The 18,885-nt window shown below is 44.8% G+C and overlaps 1 long non-coding RNA gene across 8 annotated transcripts in view; it reads left to right on the top strand.

The window, feature by feature from the left end:
- The window catches only part of LOC110150148 (uncharacterized), a 53,313-nt gene extending 34,678 nt beyond the window's left edge, over positions 1–18,635 (top strand). For 3 of the 8 annotated variants that reach the window (XR_011492193.1, XR_011492201.1, XR_011492190.1), the window contains one exon: positions 5,703–8,974. This is a non-coding gene — a long non-coding RNA (uncharacterized lncRNA). Of the gene's footprint in view, positions 1–5,702; positions 8,975–12,675; positions 12,785–14,299; positions 16,435–18,441 lie in introns of those variants that run through there. The other 5 variants (XR_011492195.1, XR_011492196.1, XR_011492197.1 and 2 more) reach the window with 5 other exon arrangements.
- Positions 18,636–18,885: the final 250 nt, after the last annotated feature.

Below are 18,885 nucleotides of genomic sequence, written 5' to 3'. Positions count from 1 at the left end.
ACCTTTCTGCCAATGCAGGAGACTTAAGAGATGTGAGTGTGATCCCTGGGTCAGAAAGAGCCCTTGGAGAAGAAAATGGCAGCCCACTCTAGTATTTTTCCCTGGAGAATCCCATGGACAGAGGAGCTGGCAGGCTCCTCTGGGTCCACACGGTCGCACAGAGTCGGACGTGACTAAAGCAACTTAGCACGCATAAAATATTCATATATTTAGGCCAGCCACTATTCACAGACTCTCTGGTATTAAGAGAAACTATTCTTTAGGGAGATTACAAGAAAGAAGTTGCAAAGCTTTTGTCAAAATATTTGGCCGCCAAAACGTCCCTGTTTGCTTAACAGAGACAAATGTATGAATGCCGCAGTACTATCTGTTCTCTGCTTCATGATCCTCCCCCAAAATAACAGCCTCTGTTGACATGTTCTGGCAATCTGAGAATAAAGAAACTTGAAAAATCAACTAGGTAGCCAGTTCAATATGGTGGACAATGAATATGGGATAGCCCCAACCCGCAACCTAGCTTCTGATATAGTTAACTCTTTTAGTGTTTGTGTTGAGAATGCCTAAGCTTTAAAAACAAAAAATTCATTTGGCTGTGCCGGGTCTTAGTTACAGCATGTAGGAACTTCCCTGTGGCGTGTGGGATTTTAGTTCCCCGACTAGGGAGTGAACCTGTGTCCCCTGTATTGGAAAGCAGATTCCTAACCATTGGATCACCAGGAAAGTCCTGAAAATGCTGAAAGTTTATTCTCAGCAACTTTCAAGTATAGAATACCATATTATTAATTATAGTCACCATGCTGTACATTAGCTACTCTGAACTTACTCTAAAAACTGAAAGTTTGTACCCTTTGATCAACATCTCATTTTCCCCCTCCTCCAATCCCTGCAACCACTATTCTACTCTCACTTTCCATAAAATTGGCTTTTTAAAAAATTCTACATATAAGGAAAACCATACAGTGTTTGTCTTTCCCTGTCTGGCTTATTTCACTTAGAATGCCCTTAAGTTCCATTTATGTTGTTTGGGAAAGCAAGATTTTCTTTCTCCTTAATGGCTGAGTAATATTCCATTTTGTGTGTGTGTGTGTATAGTGTGTGTGTGTGTGTGTGTATCAGTTCAGTTCAGTTGCTCAGTTGTGTCCAGCTCTTTGCGACCCCATGGACTGTAGCACTCCAGGCTTCCCTGTCCATCACCAACTCCCGGAACTTACTCAAAATCATGTTCATCAAGTCAGTGATGCCTTCCAAATATCTCATCCTCTGTCGTCCCCTTCTTCTACTGCCTTCAATTTTTCCTGGCGTCAGAGTCTTTTCCAAGGAGTCACTTCTTCGCATCAGGTGGCCAAAGTATTAGAGTTTCAGCTTTAGCATCAGTCCTTCCAATGAATATCCAGGACTGATTCCTTTTAGGGTTGACTAATTTGATCTCCTTGCAGTCCAAGGAGATCACTTTTCTTTATCCATTCATCTGCCAAAGAACATTTACATTATTTTCATATCTTGGCTATTTATGAATAATGTTGCATTGAACATGGGTGTGTAGATATCGTATCAAGATACTGTTTTGATTTCCTTAGGGTATTTGCTCAGGAATAGGTTTGCTAGATCAGATGGTAGTTCTATTTAAAAATTTTTGAGGAACCGACGTACTGTTTCCCATGGTGGCTGCCCAATTTATGTTTCTACCAACTGTGTGCAAAGGTTCCCTTTTCTCTACATCCTCATCAACACTTTCTGTCTCTTTTCTTTTTGTTACTAGCCATTCTAACAGGTGTGAGGTGATATCGCATGGTATTGATTTGCATTTCCCTGATGATTAGTGATGCTGAGCACATTTTCATACACTTATTGGCCATTTGCATGTCTTCTTTGGAAAAATAGTACTCTGCTCATTATAAAATTGGAATTTTTCTTTTTTTGCTATTGAGTTGTATGAGCTCTGTATTTATGTTGGATGTTAACCTCTTATTGGATATATGTGCTGTGCAGTGCTTAGTTGCTCTGTTGCGTCCAACTCTTTGCACTCCCAAGCACTATAGCCCACCAGGCTCCTCTGTCCATGGGGATTCTCCAGGCAAGAATACTGGAGTAGATTCCCATGCCCTACTCCAGGGGATCTTCCCGACCCAGGGATGGAACCCAGGTCTCCCACAATGCAGGTGGATTCTTTACTGTCTGAGCTACCACGGAAGCCCATTGAATATATAATTTACAAATATTTCTCCCATTCTGTAGGTTGCCTTTTCAATTTATTGTTTCCTTTGCTGTGCAGAAGCCCTGGAGTTTGTTCATTTTAACTTTTAGCTTGTTTATTTTAGTTTTGTTGCCTGTGCTTTTGGTATCTTATGCATGAAATCATTGCCAAGACCAAGGTCAAGGATAGTTTTCCCTGTTTTCTTCTTTTACATGATGCTAATGACTAGTATTAGAAAAATGTAAGTTTAAAAAAAAACTCTACTGAGGTATGGTTGATGTGTAAAAGCTGCCATATTTGTACACATTTATTTATTTATTTTTAAGATTTATTTATTTATTTTGGGGGCTGTGCTGGGTCTTCCTTGCAGTGCCTTGTTGCCCCGTGGCATGTGGGATCTTCCTGGACCAGGGATCGAACCTGTGTCCCCTGAATTGCAACACGGACTCTTAACCACTGGACCACCAGGGAAGCCCATTTGTGCACATTTAATACACTCAACTCAATGAGTCTGTGGACAAGGAATACACCCATGAAATCATCACTAGTATTCAGGCCATAAACATATCAATCACCTCCCAAAGTCTCCTCTCATTCCCTTTATTATTGTTATCATTTTAAACATGTAAGTTAAATACTTGTGAGAAAAAGCTGAGAATACCAGTGAGAGAATAAATAAAATATGTAAATTCTAAACCTGGAAGAAAAATGAAATGAAGCAGATTTTGTCAGTTCAGCCAAAGAAAGGAAAAAATAAGAACAAGAAGAAAGTGTGGAGAACACAAAATTATTTGACATGGGTAAGTCTAAGTAACCACAACAATGTGTTAAATTGTCTTATTAAGAGACAGAGACTCACAGGATGAGTAAAAGAAATAAAATCCAGATATATATTATTTGCATGAGAAATTCTTAACAAAGTGATAAAGGAATGTTGAAAATAGACAAGAATTTAGCAAATAAATCTGGAATAGTGATATTAATATCAGGAAGAATGGAATTTAAGGTAAAAAACATTATAAGGGGCAAATTAAAGCACTATTTATAGATAAAAGGAATAATCCATCAAAGTATGATCACAAGTATGAACTATTCCATGACAACAACATAGATTTGAAATATTAAAGCAAAACAAGATAGAAACACAAGGAGAAATATACAAAGCCACAATCATATATAAAACTGAAATGTGAATGCTAGGAAAAAATGGACAAAGTCGCATACTTTACTCATAAGTTGACATAGCAAATAGATTAAAAAAATTAAGAAAACAGGAAACTTGAGCAGAAAGTGAAAGTTTTTATTTTATTAGCTTTGTGCCTAACACAATATAGTTTTCTTTTCAATTATATTACTTGTGATTATAGTTTAGATTAAAAATCAATCCAAGTAGGGCCACAAAGGAAATGTCAATAAACTCTGAAAGGCAGAAGCAGGCCATTTTTCATACAGGTTGATTTAAACAGGCCATTTCCATATGCAAAATGCAGTAGAATTAAAAAGATAATCAAGCAATCATATATATATATATATAAAAGCTTTAGAAAACCACATGTGCATTTTGAATTACTCAGGTTAAAGAAGAAATCAGAATGGAAATGAAAATCTCATTATATATTGAGAAAAATAATATTGTGTAACAAAATTTGTGAGTTATAGAAAAAAATAGTGTTCTGAGGAAAATGTGTAACCATATATATGACTTCTATAAAAATGAAAGAGCTTAAAGTCAAATTAATCTTTTAGTCCAAGAAGCTAGATGAAGCACAAATACAAAATAAGATTCCATTCCTGAGTTTGGGATCTACAAGTACACACTGCTATGTTTAAAATGGATAACCAACAAGGATCTACTTACTGTGTAGCACAGGGAATTCTGCTCAATGTTAGGCGGCAGCCTAGAAGGTAGGGAAGTTTGGGGGAGAATGGATACATGTTTGTGTATGGCAGAATCTCTCTGCTGTCCACTTGAAATTATCCCAACATTGTTAATCAGCTATTGAATTGAATTGAATTGAAAGTCACTCAGTCGTGTCCAAGTCTTTGAGACCCCATGGACTATACAGTCCATGGAATTCTCCAGGCCAGAATACTGGAGTGTGTAGCCTTTCCCTTCTCCAGGGGATCTTCCTAAGCCAGGGATCAAACCCAGGTCTCCCACATCGCAGGCGGATTCTTTACCAACTGAGCTATCAGGGAAGCCCCACACTTCAATCCAAAAAAAAGAAGTCAAAAATGACTTCATTCCCTATTAAAAACAATCTCTTCAAACTAGATACAGTCAAAAACGTGCTTTATTAGAAAAAGGATATTTACAAGAGACCTACAAAGTAAGACAATAAATGTTTCTGAGATTCCTAATAAGTCAGGAACAAGACAAGGATGCTGCATATCCCTGCCCCTTCTCAGAGCTGCTACTGAGCTCCTGGTTGAGAGGTCCCCACTCCACGTTGTGGATCAGAAACACATGGGAGTAAAAATAGAATGAAACAGAAAATAAGGATCCGTATAGTTTGATACTATTGACAAAATTATCAATATTTTTACTATGAAGTTGATACTTAAAAAGTTAACTGGAAATAAATATGGATTCTATGAGCTTACAGAATCTATCTTGAAAGGAAGGTAGGGATCAGAGTCTGTGGCTCGTGGCTGGAAACTGATGCACAGGAGGAGTATGAAAGCATGGGGCGCATGGAGGAACTTAAAATACACGTAGTCACCAAACATCTGGGTGCATGAGCTAAGCCCTGTGTATGGAGAATTAAGCCTAGTAGCAAGGAACTTCCATGTTGAAAATTTATTAATCATTATTTACTCAACTTTAAAAATTGCTATTGTCACGCTCTTAGTATTCACAACAGAGCAATACAGTAAATTAAATGCATCTTCAATTATTCAAAGCTGCTCCTCCAGAATTATTATACCTAAATATTGTGTTTTAATGAACTGTACTTAATTTCAAGTGATGGCCTTGGGCTGCATCTTCCTCCCAGGGTGTGAGACAGTCTGTCTGGTGCTGTCGGCAACACGTGGTTTCAAAAATCCTTCTGCAAACACCTTTCTGCTCTCCTACTAAGCCAGGTTCAGCAACACTCTTGTTATTTATTTCGTATAGTTCTAGGAGGTGAGGGGGGGAGGGGAGGGGATGCTGCTTGTAATTTCCAAATTGGGAGATCTTTATCCTGGAGAGAGTAAAGGAAAGTTTGGAAACAGTGAATTCCAGTCTATGCTCTTAGGCTGCAGAAACGGAAGGAATAACAGATTCACACCACTTCCCCATCCCACTTCCTTGGTGGCTCAGGCGGTAAAGGATCTGCGCACAATTCAGGAGACTGGGCTTCAATCCCTGGGTTGGGAAGATTCCCTGGAGAAGGGAATGGCAACCCACTCCAGTATTCTTGCCTGGAAAATCCCATGGACAGAGGAGCCTGGTGGGCTACAGTCCATGGGGTCGCAAAGAGTCGGACACGACTGAGCGACTAACATACTTTTCTCCCCTTTCCAGGTATTAAAATCCGGAGACCTTGAGACCCAAGCTCTGGAATGGGAAGAAAGTAAACAGATAAAATATGGCACAGTTCAAAGTCAGCACACTTTCATTGCTCACCTTGCTGTCTCAGGTATGAGACAAATTCACATCAGACACATTTGGACAGAAAACCTCCCTCCTTCCACTCAGTTAAAACTCTGTGTGGCCTGGATGGCCCCCTCATTTGTCCATGAAATGGACTTGTTCTCGAAAGTCAGAGCTGTAGCATTCACTGAGGGCCTTGAAGCCTCCCTCATCCTTTCTCTCAGGGTTTCATTCAGGGAAAAAGGATCTCTAGGCCAGGCCAGGAGAGAGGTCGTGACCTTTGCCCAGCCTCGGTTCCGGGAGTCCCTTCTGCTCATTTTCTGTTAAGGGCAGTCTAACCATGCGGCTGTTGTTAGTCAAGGTTACAGTTCAGATACCTTATTCCCCCCCCCTCCCCCCATTCCACGGATCCTCTTCCAGTATACTATTTATTTAATTTTGTTTATTGTTTTCTCTTCCTCCACTATAGTGGAAACTCCTCCTAAGACCAGTATTTTGATCATTTTGTTCACTAATGAACCCCTAGTTGTTTAGTCACTCAGTCATGTCCAACTCTTTTGCGACCCCATGGACTATAGCCCAGCCGGCTCCTCTGTCCATAGAATTCTCCAGACAAGAATACTAGAGTGGGCTGCCATTTCCTTCTTCAAGGGGTCTTCCTGACTCAGATATCGAACCTGTGTCTCCTCATTGGCAGGTGGATTGGCAGGCAGATTCTTTACCACGGAGCTACCAGGAAAGCCCGATGAATCCCTAGTGACTTCCTCATAAAAACCTGTTGGATAGATGGATTGAATGAATGAAATCTTCCCTGTGCTCATGTATCACGGCGTGTACTCCCCACTCAGGCACCCATCCTCCCCTAACCACTGCATTAGCCAGGACAGGTTAGGTCATGTTGCAGGAAAATTAACTCTGAAATCTCAGTCATTTAATACAACTACAGCTTATTTCTTATTGATTCGACATATCCAGCTTTGGTAAGCAGGGGATAGGGCTGGAAACACACGGTTCCTCAGGGACACAAAGTGATGAAGTCCCGCTACCTGGAATGCCGTGGTCACTGAAGCACCTGAAGAGACACCTGCTGCTGCTGCTAAGTTGCTTCAGTCGTATCCGACTCTTGCAACCCCATAGACGGCAGCCCACCAGGCTCCCCCGTCCCTGGGATTCTCCAGGCAAGAACACTGGAGTGGGTTGCCATTTCCTTCTCCAATGCATGAAAGTGAAAAGTGAAAGTGAAGTCGCTGAGTCGTGTCTGACCCCATGGACTGCAGCCTACCAGGCTCCTCCGCCCACGGGATTTTCACCTAGAGGGTCACAAATTGGCTCTTCCATGCTTTTGCCCAGAAGGGGCACAAGTCGCTTCTGCCCATAGTCTATGGAGTAGTCACATGGGTCCTGCCTCACTGCAAGAAGTGGCTGGGAGGTGTGAGGGGTGGCTGGACGATTGGGGGAGCATCATTGTCTCTGCCCACTCAAGCCCATTCATATTCATTTATATACACTCACACTCACCCACACCCATTCACACCTACCCACGTTCACTCTGACCCAGAGCTGTTCCTACCCACCCGTCCACCAGGCCCAACCACTATACACCCCTGTGCAATGTCTAAGTTATGCCTCACCTATTCTCCCTGCCCATTATACCCAGCCTACTCCTCATGTCTGTTCATAGCCAAGCATATCTAATCCCCAAGACTATCTAATTCCTCTTGTTTCCTCCAAAACAAATTGCCCTTGGGCACAGGGGGACCTCTTGGGGAGAGCCCTGGATGCCATCTTTTGGGATACAGGGACTCCTTTGTTTTGTTAAAAAATGTTATGGACTCACATGTTAGCAGCAATATTTGCAGTAATTTTTTTTTCCTATTTTTTCGCTGCATTGTGTGGCATGTAGGATCTTAATTTCCCAATCAGGATTGAACCCTGCAGTGGAAGCGTGGTGTCTTTAACCACTAGACCACCAGAGAAGTCCTTGTAGTAATTCTTGATTGAACAAACACTTAATGTTAAGAAAAGCTGCCTTGAATTCAGGAACTTGTAGCCATCTGTATTTGCTAGAGACATGATTGTACATTGACACATAAGCATACAATTTATCGAGGTTGCAGACAATGCCTGGAATGTATACAGGTTCAACAGTCCTTTGCAATATGCCACGCTTCTTGAGTTGGAAGCTGCTGAGGCAGAATAGTGCTGGTGGGCTGGCTGGCCGTGAAGCCAACCTCAGGCGGTGAAGCTGATGCCTCTCTCCAAGAGTGGCTGGTGGTTGTTTGCAATCCTCAGTCAGTGGCTGAACTTTAACCACATTGTTGCTCTCTCCTCAAGCACAAACCCCATTTGCAATATAGACCTCAGCTTGCAGCTAATAGAAACTGATATTTAGAAAGTGATCCATTATCTCCCCCGCTGTGGTCTACTCACCTCCAGCATTTCATTTCACATTTGAAGGCACCTGAAGATGTTAACGTTATGTCAAGAATGTCCTGAAAATGAGAAGGATTCATTTAGGGAGCTCTGCCAGAGCTGAGAAGAGATTCTGGGACATGTGGGTATGAAGTGTCCAGAGAAGCAAGCCTGGCTCCCTGGACCCCCATCATCCTGGCTCCCTGGACCCCCATCATCCAGTGCTGATTTCATTACTTCCTCCCACTTCCCCATCCATTTCTCCCTGCATCACCCAGAACACCCATCTCAATAGTCTGAAGGACTTCCAGCCTAGGGTCTGCTTCTGCCAAGGGCAGTGAAGGGTGGTTCTAGAAGCCATAGCTGCTTCTTAGAAGTTCCTGAGAATCCTTAGCCCAAGGTTCTTTCATCCTTGGGCTGAATTAAAATTGGTTCAAGAGTGAATTAAAATTGGTTCAAGTCCCTTCTCATGTATGGTGATTCTCGACTCTGCACCTGTCTTCAGAGTTGAGATCTCCTCTTAGACTGTTGTGCACCTCACATGGGGTTTAGTAGGAAGTTGGCTCTTTCTTATGAGCACTGAGGATGGTGGGATGGGTCATGCTCCTGGAGAGGGTACCTCAGTGGCTGGTGCTTTGGAGGTGAGTGGTCCCCATCCTTCCAAGTTACAGCCAGCTTCTCTGATCACTACTCTCTGCCCCCAAGTCCCCACATTCACTGCACCAACTAGAGACAGTCCATGTCCTATTGCTCTCTTTTTAAATTTATTAAAAATTTTTAAAAAAAATCTATTTGACTGTGCTGTGTCTTATTTGCAGTGTGTGTAGCTGCAAATTTTAGTTGTAGCATGTGGGATTTAGTTGCCTAACCAGGGATAGAACCCAGGCCCCCTGCATTGGGAGCATGGTGTTCCCTGTCCTGCCTCTGCTGTTGCCAACCGTTTTTCTCTTGTGTTACAATTTCTCCTCCGTGTTCCTTCCTATTTACCAGAAGCTGGCAGTTCCCTCTTCAACTTGGAAATGAAGATTCCTTCTACATCTTTCCTTCTTGTATAAAGTCTCTCAGTTTCCAGGTTTCTAACAAGTCCCTCCCCAGTTTTCAAGTGTGGCTATGCACAACATAGTGCGTACAAGTGTGTTAAGTTGCTTCAGTCATGTCTGACTCTTTGCGATGCTATGGACCATAGCCTGCCAGGCTCCTCTGTCCATGGGGATTCTCCAGGCAAGAACATTGGAGTGCGTTGCCATGCCCTCCTTCAGGGAAACTTCCTAATCCAGGGATCGAACCTGTGTCTCCTGAGGCTCCTACATTACAGGCTATGTATGCACATGCTTATTTTTATGTTGTATTTATTCTTTTTTAAACTTCTCAATTGGAATTTATGTTTCAGAGCAGTTTTAGGTTCACAAAATTGGGCAGAAAGCTCTGAGAGTTCCCATAGACTCTCTACCCCCATACGCACAGCATGTCTGTTTTTATACTGTCTACATGATTTCTGTGGATTTGGGGGTGGGGTGGGCAGCAGCCTGGGCTACCATTTTGAGACCAGAGGTGCATTCCAGCATCTCTCTGAACACCTCTAGGATTTTTGGGTGCAGGTGCTAAGCCCCAGCCTTTGCTGAGTTCTTGATTATCCTGAATATTCTGTCCCTTCTCTCAGCTCAATTACCTCTCTGGGGATCACATCACCTCACTGGGTACTCCCCAACTCCTTCACTCCCCGAGAGTGCCACAGCATCAAGGCATGCATGAGGTACAACTCAGGAAAGTGCTGGGACGTTGGGAAAGTTTCTTTCTCAGACTCACACAGTAAAGGACATAACATGGCTATTAGGAATCTCTGGGCACAGAAGCCCTGGGCTGTTCCTGAATAATAAGTAACTGCTCTGGTATCCTTGTCTCATTGGGCTCTAGGCTCTGTCGCTTTCCTTTCTTATCTCTCTGGCTCCATCCCCCAGTCCCCACTTCCCCTGTAGTTCACACAGAACCAGTCACCTAACTCTTTATCCAGGTCCGGATCTTCCAGGCTATGCACAGATGGTCTTGTTTTCAAAACCCAGCACCTGTGGAGGTGTGTTTCTGCACAGAGATGCTTCTCCTTCTGAGAAGAACACCTGACCCACTCTCTGTCCATCCTTCTCTTTGCCTGTGATACTTTCATAGGGCTTCCCTGGTGGTGCAGTGGTTAAGAATCCGCCTGCCAATGCAGGAAACACTGGAGATGAGGGTTCAATCCTTGGGTCAGGAACATCCCCTGAAGGAAGAAATGGCAACCCATTCCATTATTCTTGCCTGGAAAATTCCATGGACAGAAGAACCTGTCGGGCTTCAAACCATGGGGTCACAAAGAGTCTCATGCAACTGAGCACACACTCATGGGATACTTACAACCTTAGATTCACAGAAGCTGGGGCTGAGTGAAACCTGAGTCCATCTGGTTAAGCACCCCATTTGATGCTTGATGGACAGACCCGACTTACAACCCTCCCTCCTCCAGGGTGAATGGTGGTCCAACTTATTTTGTTACATGTACAATTTACACATCTTCTCGAGCCTCTATACCCTAATCTGTAAAAGAGAGACAATAGACTAATTGTCACCAGGGTTGTCAGAGGATGGACTGAGGTGTCACCATCCAGTACAGACTCAGAGATGGTTCCATATGCATTATTGCTGTCCTGTCTTGGAGCAGATCTGATGGATCAAAGGAAACAGTCTCGCATGCTGAGCTGATCTGTCCTTGAACCTGATTGTTTTCAGCCAGACCCCCAAGAGGATGTCTGCCATGACAAGGCACTCTGGGCTGCCAGAGACAGGAGTGCTCCTTCTTGGAACTTCTGTGAGTGACAGTGCCTGTCATTGGGCAGATTTGATTTTTATAAAACTAGAGAATTTCTGGGAGATCAGTGGCAAAAGGAGAGGCAGGGACTTGGAGGAGGAGCTCTCTGGAAGGTTTGAGGCTGCTGATGTGAGCCTGATGGGATGCAGGCTTGGCTACCAGCTTTGATGGGACTTAAGCTATATTGGACAATGGGCAGGTGATGAAGGCTGAGTCAGGACAGCACTCCTGTAGGAATCTTTGTGGCCTCATGACTCGACCTTAGAGAGTGGACTCTGCCTGACAAAGGACCTTGGCCACATATAAAGCCGCTACAGTCAGAGGCGGAGCCCAAACCTGGCCCTTCCATCGGGCCAGCCACATACTGGCTCTCGCCTCTGCGTGAACGCTTGTTGTCATTCAGAGTCCCTTCTCACCCCCACCCCCGCCCAGGGGCCTACACCACTGACTGCTGGCTTCAGCACTGGAGCTGGCAGATGGCACACGTCTGCCTCAGAAGGGTTCCCAGTTCTGTTCACAGCTCCCCTAGGATACCACTGATGTTCTCCAGAGGGGCTGTGAAATTCTCAGATAATTCTCAAAATAAAAGTAATTTTAATACACTTTCACTTAAAAATAATAAGTGCTAGACAGAATCAGAAAGTCAGTTGCAGAAGAAAGTCAGGAAATGAAGCCAACCACCATGAACTACCTCCCTAGGGAGAGCAAGCGAGGTCCCTGTGCTCACAGACACCCTTTGGAGGTGTCAGATCCCTAAATTCACCTGTGGGGGACCCCCACACCCCATCAACACTCCTGCAGTGTGAGGACCTGAGCCCCAGACTCTTTGAAGGAGGAGCCTGTCCTTTTGCACTGCTAAGATGTGTTTATTGTAGATCAGGGAGGTCCAGGGACCCCAAGACAAACATGCCAAGTTTCTCCCTCCTCCCCTTGACATTTCCCTTTAGCCGAGTTTATGGGCTGACATCCCCTCTCTTCTCATGCCCTCATTTCTCCTTATAGCACCTCAGTTTCTCAAACTTCCCCTTCCCTGTCTCTCTACCCTTTTCTTCATTCTTTTTTCCCCCTCCTTTGAAGTCAGAGAAACAAGAATTCGAAGCCTGGATAGAAAAGTGTGGATAATCGGGCCCAAGCTCACCCTTCTTTCAGAATATTTCCTTCCCCTCCCATCACTGTCTTTTATTCCCATGGTCTTTGACCTTCATCTGTGTGGACTTCCCCCTGTTTCTGACCCTGAGTCTTGTCTTGCCCCTTCTCCCCTCTCCATCCGTGACCTCCCTTCCTCTCCTACATTTCAGTTCCTATAACGACCCTGTCTCTGTCCCCACATCTCAGAGGCTCTTATGCTTTATCTGCCCCTTGCCCATGCTGCAAGAAGACAGACCTCCTCTGTCTCTATGCACACGACCCTGGTTCTCTCTATTCCTCTCACTCTGTCTCTCTGTCTCTGTGTCTTTGTCTTGTCCCTGTCTCTCTTTCAGGGACTTTCTTACTGGAAGGCCTGTAGGAGGTCATGGCTTCAGTCCTTATTTCTTAGTCATTTGGGAGATGCTGAGGAGTGAGCATCCCCCTGACATCTGACAGGACTTTGGCTTGGGCCTACAGGTGGCTGGCTTCATTCTCCCCCATCCTCCCTGCTTCTATTCACCCCAGGATGAAACCTGCACCTCCAGAGGAGCCCTTACACTTAAGCCCTGGATCTGAGCTGCTCAGAAGCTGGCAGAAGACAGACTTCCTTCATCCCTGGGGCATCAGCACTGAGGTGGGCATTTGTTGGTTTGGGGATTATCTCCTGGCTGCCACTTTTTTGAGTAAGTTACCTGGAGAAAGGCAATGAGATGCTCCTGATCTGATCTGAGGGTGATTCTCAGCTCAGATTTATTTGTATTCTAGTCTCTTGAAATTCGTTGTGGTCTTGGGAGATGGAAGAACACCTGGGTGGGAGAGATAGGGAGAGGTGGGGCAGGAGAGGGACACACACACACACACACACACACATGTAGAGGCCATTTTTCAAGTGTGTGTGCTTTCTCTCTCTTGAGCCCGATGTGACTGCCTTACTATTTCCTTCCACGGACCTTTTTGTAGGTCTACCTTCTTGGCTATGCTAATTAATTCAACACTTCTGAAGTGTGCCTACAATATGCCAAGCTATCTAGCGGGTTCTCCCTAGAGGAGGGTACCACAATCCACTCCAATATTCTTGCCTGGAGAATCCCATGGACAGAGGAGCCTGGCAGGCTATGGTCCACATGGTCACAAAGTGTCAGACATGACTGAAGCGACTAAGCATGCAAATATACTGGGTCCTAGGGACAGAGACGAAAAACTCAGTCCTTGCTCTCATGGAGCTGATGCGTTTATAGAAATAGATAATCTGGGTGTAGCAATCATTCATTCCTAAAAGGTCCTCTGCCTTTTCATAAAGACTCACCACTGCATCCAGACCCTCAGTCTCTCTCTTGGCTGGGCCACTCCATAGGCTGATCTTAGAGGGGTTCTGCCCTCATCCCATGGAGAGAGGGACCGTCCTGGAGCTGGCTGTGTATCTGAAGGGACCTGCATTTCTTAATCCTTACTCTGCCTCTCACTACCCGCAGCTGCACTGACTGACCTGTCAAGCAGGTTTCAGGTCTCAGCCACGTTCTCTAACCTCCCAACCCCCAGTCTGACTCCAAACAGAACCTGGTCTGCTTGGCACCCTGGACCTGGTGGTTCCCTCCCCCAAATGTCCTCCATCCCTCATGCATGAGTGAAATGGCTACATGCAGTGACCGCGTTGTTTTTTAGAGCATCAACCCAACTCTAGTTCCAAGAGTTTATTCTGATTTCCTTATACTCAGTCGAGTTCCTAATCTCACCTACCTTGCCACAGTGTCTTGTTCAGTTAACCCAGTCAGTTAGCGCAAGGCCTTCCCCTGGCCAAACAGATTGGCTCAGGGGTGGGTATGTGACTCGAATTGGGCCAACAGTCAGTAAAGAATCTGTCTGCAATGCAGGAGACCACCTGTAATACAGTAGACTTGAGTTTGATCCCTGGGTTGGAGAGATGCCCTGGAGAAGGGAATGGCTACCCACTCCAGTGTTCTTGCCTGGGAAATCCCACGGACAAAGGAGCCTGGTGGGCTGCAGTCCATGGGGTCGCAACAGTCAGACATGACTTAGTGACTACACCACCACCACCGGGATGTAAGGAGAATTTTCCCAGGTGATTATGGGAAAGAAGGTTCCTTACTGGCCTGAGAGATCCATTGAAAGCTAACCCTCCTCTCTCCAGATGGTGGAATACAGAAGATATATCTGGAACTTCTGCAGCCATTTTTGCCACCACGAGAGAAGATTACTCGAAAGAAGGCAGAGAGGAGAAAAGAGAGTACCAGATCCCTGATGATGTTGTTTAGCCATTGAATCCAACCAGCTCTGAAGTCTGTCTTTCCTCAAGAGCTTCCAAGTCCTGAGTGGATAAATGCTTATATTATTTAGACCAGTTCGAATTGGGCTTCTGAATTTGGAACAAATATTCCTGGCAGGATCAGAGTCTATAGAGATTTCTGCTGACTGGCGCCTCAATCTCTGCTCCCTGCATGACTCTGCTTTGTCCCATCAGAGACGTAAATGAGGTCCTCTCTGCTGACAAGGCTCTGTGGCTGGTGAAGTGTTGACCTGCATATATAGGGGCTTTGGGTCAACTGCACATGGGCTTCAGATTCTATCCATGTCCCTCACAGGCTGTGTAGCCTTTGACTACACAGCCTAACCTCTCAGTGTTGAAATTTTCTTCTCTGTGAAATGGGACCCTGCCTTCCCAAATCAATCCCATTCTTCTCAGGGCTCTTGTGAATGAGGCCATGCATATAAAACCTGGCACACAGTTAGGACCACAGCCAGGATTGCCTCCACTTGGTTCTGTCCCTTCCTCTTCACCATACAGCACACTTTCCTGCTCCTCAGGCCATAAAGGAGACGCTGGTTCCTCCAGATGTAGGCCTCTCTGACTTAGAATCTCAGAGATTCCCCAAGAGGAAAACAAATCCCCTTTGCCAGAGAAGATGAACAGCTCAGCCATTTGCTAAAACAAATATTAGCTCAGTGTTGTCCAGGGAGAGCAAATGCTCCAAGCGCTGTTTGTGTTTTTGTATCCTTCAAGGAGCTGATGAATATGCCGCTGAGGACAAACACCTGGGGGGAGTGCTGGGAGGAGGGACAGCTGCTCTGGGAGCTCCCACCTCACCTCCTGTTCCTCCTGCAGGCGTCATTTATCTGGGACCCAGGGCATTTTTCCCATCATGCCCTCCTTGCGTCTTAAGGCTGGTCTTCTGGCCACCACAGCCACTCACGTGTGGGGCCTGGAGCTGGCTTCATCTGTCAGACTGGCCGTGCATTCAGATAAATCCTGAGGGTTTTGGGAGGGGGGATTGAGTCCCTGCTCTTGGTGTTCATGACCCAAATGCCAACCCAGGACTCAGCCACACACACTGGCACTACTGATACCATGGGGCTGGCAATGCTTTTTTTTGAGAGCCTGTCTTGTACATTGAAGAATATTTGACAGCACCCCTGGTCTCTCCCCACTAGACACCTGTAGCTCATCTATCCCAGCTTTGACAACCCAAAATATTGCTAAAGATCCTTTGGGAGAGACCTCGCCTTTGTTTGAGAAACATTGCTCTAGCTGAAAGCAGGGGAGAACTCTGGAGTTAGCCATATCTTCAAGTTCTGATCCTATCACTCACCAGCTGTGATGTCTGGCTGGTTAACAATTTCTCTGAGCCTCGATTTGCACACCTGTGAAATGGGAAGCCTCATAATACCTGTTTTATAGAATGGTTGTGAAAGGATGACATGAGATCATTTCTGGAGAGGTGCCCGGGAGCCAGTCTCCTTGATACACGTTAGCCTGCCCCTGGTAGATTGTAAAGGGCATGAGGGCAGAGATCCTCCCTGTATTGTTCACCACTGTGTCTCCAGCACCCTGCACAGGGTCTGGCTGTACAGATGCTGCTCAGGAAATAATTGTTCTGGGGGCTGCACTGGACCCTGATGAACTTTACTGCTCCTCCACCCTCCTTTAGCTCATGGCCTCCCTGGGGGAGGAAATCTTTTCTTCCTCTCATCTGGGTTTTATATACTTGTCCGAAGCTCACACTTGCCTCCCTTTCCCTCCCAGGACACCCTGAAGAGAGGCTCTAGGAAGGCTGCTTTGGCCCTGGCTCATTCTCACTACCCTCAGTCTGCATGGTACCCAGAGTATCTCTCTCCAAATTTGTATTGCTGACTCCCACGACATCCTCCAGATCATGGCTTATTGGCAGAGCAGAGATGATTGACCTATCTTGTGTCCAATGATCAAGTCCTTTCCTGCTCAAACGACCAGTTCTGCCTGCCTTACCAGGTTCCCTGGATGACTCAAACGTAAGTACCCTCGTTGGTGGACTTTTTTTTTTTTTTAAATAATTTCCATATCTAAAGGCTGGTTTGAGAAGCATAACTACATTTCCAGAATTATTTCTATCCAAGGAAGGAGGATATTTCACTCCAGTAGTATGTGTCTAGACCTGTACTAGATGTTAGGGGACTTTGGAAGACAAGACAGGCTTCTCCTTGAAGGGACTGATGATTAAGTATGGAAGCCAAGACTAACAAGGTGACAATGAAAGAACATGTAAGCTCTAAACTGATGACAAGAGGTTGTAAGTGGAGATGAGAAGCCACTCAGGAGACTGGTTTTTCTAATTCTTATTCTCCATCTCCATCACCTCCAGTGCCAACAGTGGGATTTAGGTTTCATCATCTCTGGCCTGGAATACCTCTGGTTTTGCTGCTCCCATTTTCTTTGAATGTGCCTCCCTAGAGTTGCCAGGGAGATTTTTCTAAAATGCTAATATGATTATATCACAGCACACCTAGAATCTGTTTAAATTTTATCACAGTGTTATTTGTAATTATGGAACATTGGAAACAATTGGGGAATGGTTAAATAAATGCTGGTAAGGATATGGAAATATTTCATAGCCATGAAAACTCATGTTTTAGAGACTAATTAAAGGTATGAAAAATTACTTGTACCATTACAAGAAAAAAATCTGGATTCAAAACTACATGGCACAATACAGATTTAGTAACTAGATATGTATATATAATTACATGGAATCACAAAATTGGAATTATTGGTATCTGGGGAAAATAACAGTGGCTCTTTCTAGTTTGTAAGATAGAGAAGATATTGATTTCTTCTAGACTACAAGTTTTATGAGGTTTAGAAATAGCCTATCTGGCTTGATGTTAATTTCTGGTGTCTAGTGAAGTACCTGGTGTACACAGGTACACAAAATGTTTGTTGAGCGGAATTGAGTGTAGCTTTGTCTTTTTCTTTTTCTCTGGAGTGTAGCTGCTTCACACTGCTGTGTCAGTTTCTGTTATACAGCAAAGTAAATCAGCCACATGTATACATTTATCCTCTCTTTCTGGGGTTTTATAATTTCTAAATTTTGTCCAAAAACATGGTCTTAGATTGCATTTCCCCAGAAGAAGATGCTGAGACAAGGATTTGAGGGCAAGTAATTTGTCTGGGAGGGGGCTTCAGGTTGGTGGGTGGGGAGATAGGACAGAAAGGGAGGGGGGTCAATGGAATCGGTTACTGAGCAGGGTACCAGCATGGGCAATGGTGGTTTGATCCTGTTGGGCAGCTCTGGAGATCATGGAGGACACCCTTTTAAAGTTATGTATCAGAGGGACCAGGAAGCTGTGGTACTGATCCTCTAGTTGGCATCCTCTGTGGTGAGGGCAGCATCAGGGGCTCTGAGCCCCCAGGTGACTGCAGCAGGACAGTCTCATCACACACCAGAATGGCAGTGTGCTGAAGGGATAGGGCAGGACACTGATAAGTCTATTACATGATGATTTAGAGATAATGAGAGAAATGTTTTAAAAATATTAAGTCATAATTAATTATGGTCTTGGGTAAGTTACTGAATTCTCTGAGCTAACTCTAATTCTCTGAGTTAACTCATGTTCAAAGCGGGAACAGTAACACCTGCCTGATCTTACTCTTAAGACTCAGTGGGAGAGGGTTGTGTGTGTCCATGTGATGAACTAAATGTATCCTTCTCGAATTCATATGTTGAAGCCTTAACTCCCAATGTGATTGGATTTGGAGGGAGAACCTGAAAGGATGTAATGAAGGCCGTGTGTGTGTGTGTGTGTGTGTGTGTCTGTGTGTGTGTAAAGTCACTTCAGTCATGTCCAATTCTCTGCAACCTTATGGACCGTAGCCCACCAGGCTCCTCTGTCCCTGGAATTCTCCAGACAAGGATACTGGAGTGGGTTGCCATGCTCTGCTCCAGGGGATCTTCCCAACCCTGGTATCGAACCTGCATCACTTTACGTCTCCTGAATTGGCAGGCGGTTCTTTACTTCTAGTGCCACTTGGGAAGCCCTGTGATGAAGGCTGAATGAGATCATAAGACCTGAGATAACAGGGTTGGCGTCCTGCAAGAAGAGGAAGAGACCCCAGAGTTCTCTCCCCACAACACAGCAAGACAACTCTCTATGTCAGGAAGAGCAGCTTCTCCCAGGGACTGGATCTTTGGGCATCTTGATCGTGGGCTTTCAGCCTCCACTAAGCTGTGAGAAATAAATGTCTGTTGTTTAAGCCACCCGGTCTCCATGGTATTTTGTCACGGCAGCTTGAGCTGACTAGTACAGGGTGTGTATTTTAAAGCAAGAAAATGATGTAAATGTAGCTCTTGTTTTCTGGGTCTGGCTTGGCAGAGGTGAAAATAAGATCTCTGTTAGAGTCAGTTCTCACTTTGGATGGCCTACAGCAAGTCTGGGCTCAGTTCCTGTTAGAGAATTCTAAGAGTG

The sequence above is a fragment of the Odocoileus virginianus genome, chromosome 17, assembly GCF_023699985.2.
Source record: "Odocoileus virginianus isolate 20LAN1187 ecotype Illinois chromosome 17, Ovbor_1.2, whole genome shotgun sequence".
Taxonomy (NCBI): Eukaryota; Metazoa; Chordata; class Mammalia; order Artiodactyla; family Cervidae; genus Odocoileus; species Odocoileus virginianus.
Note: the sequence above shows the minus strand (reverse complement) of the source record. Positions and strands in the feature narration are given on the sequence as shown.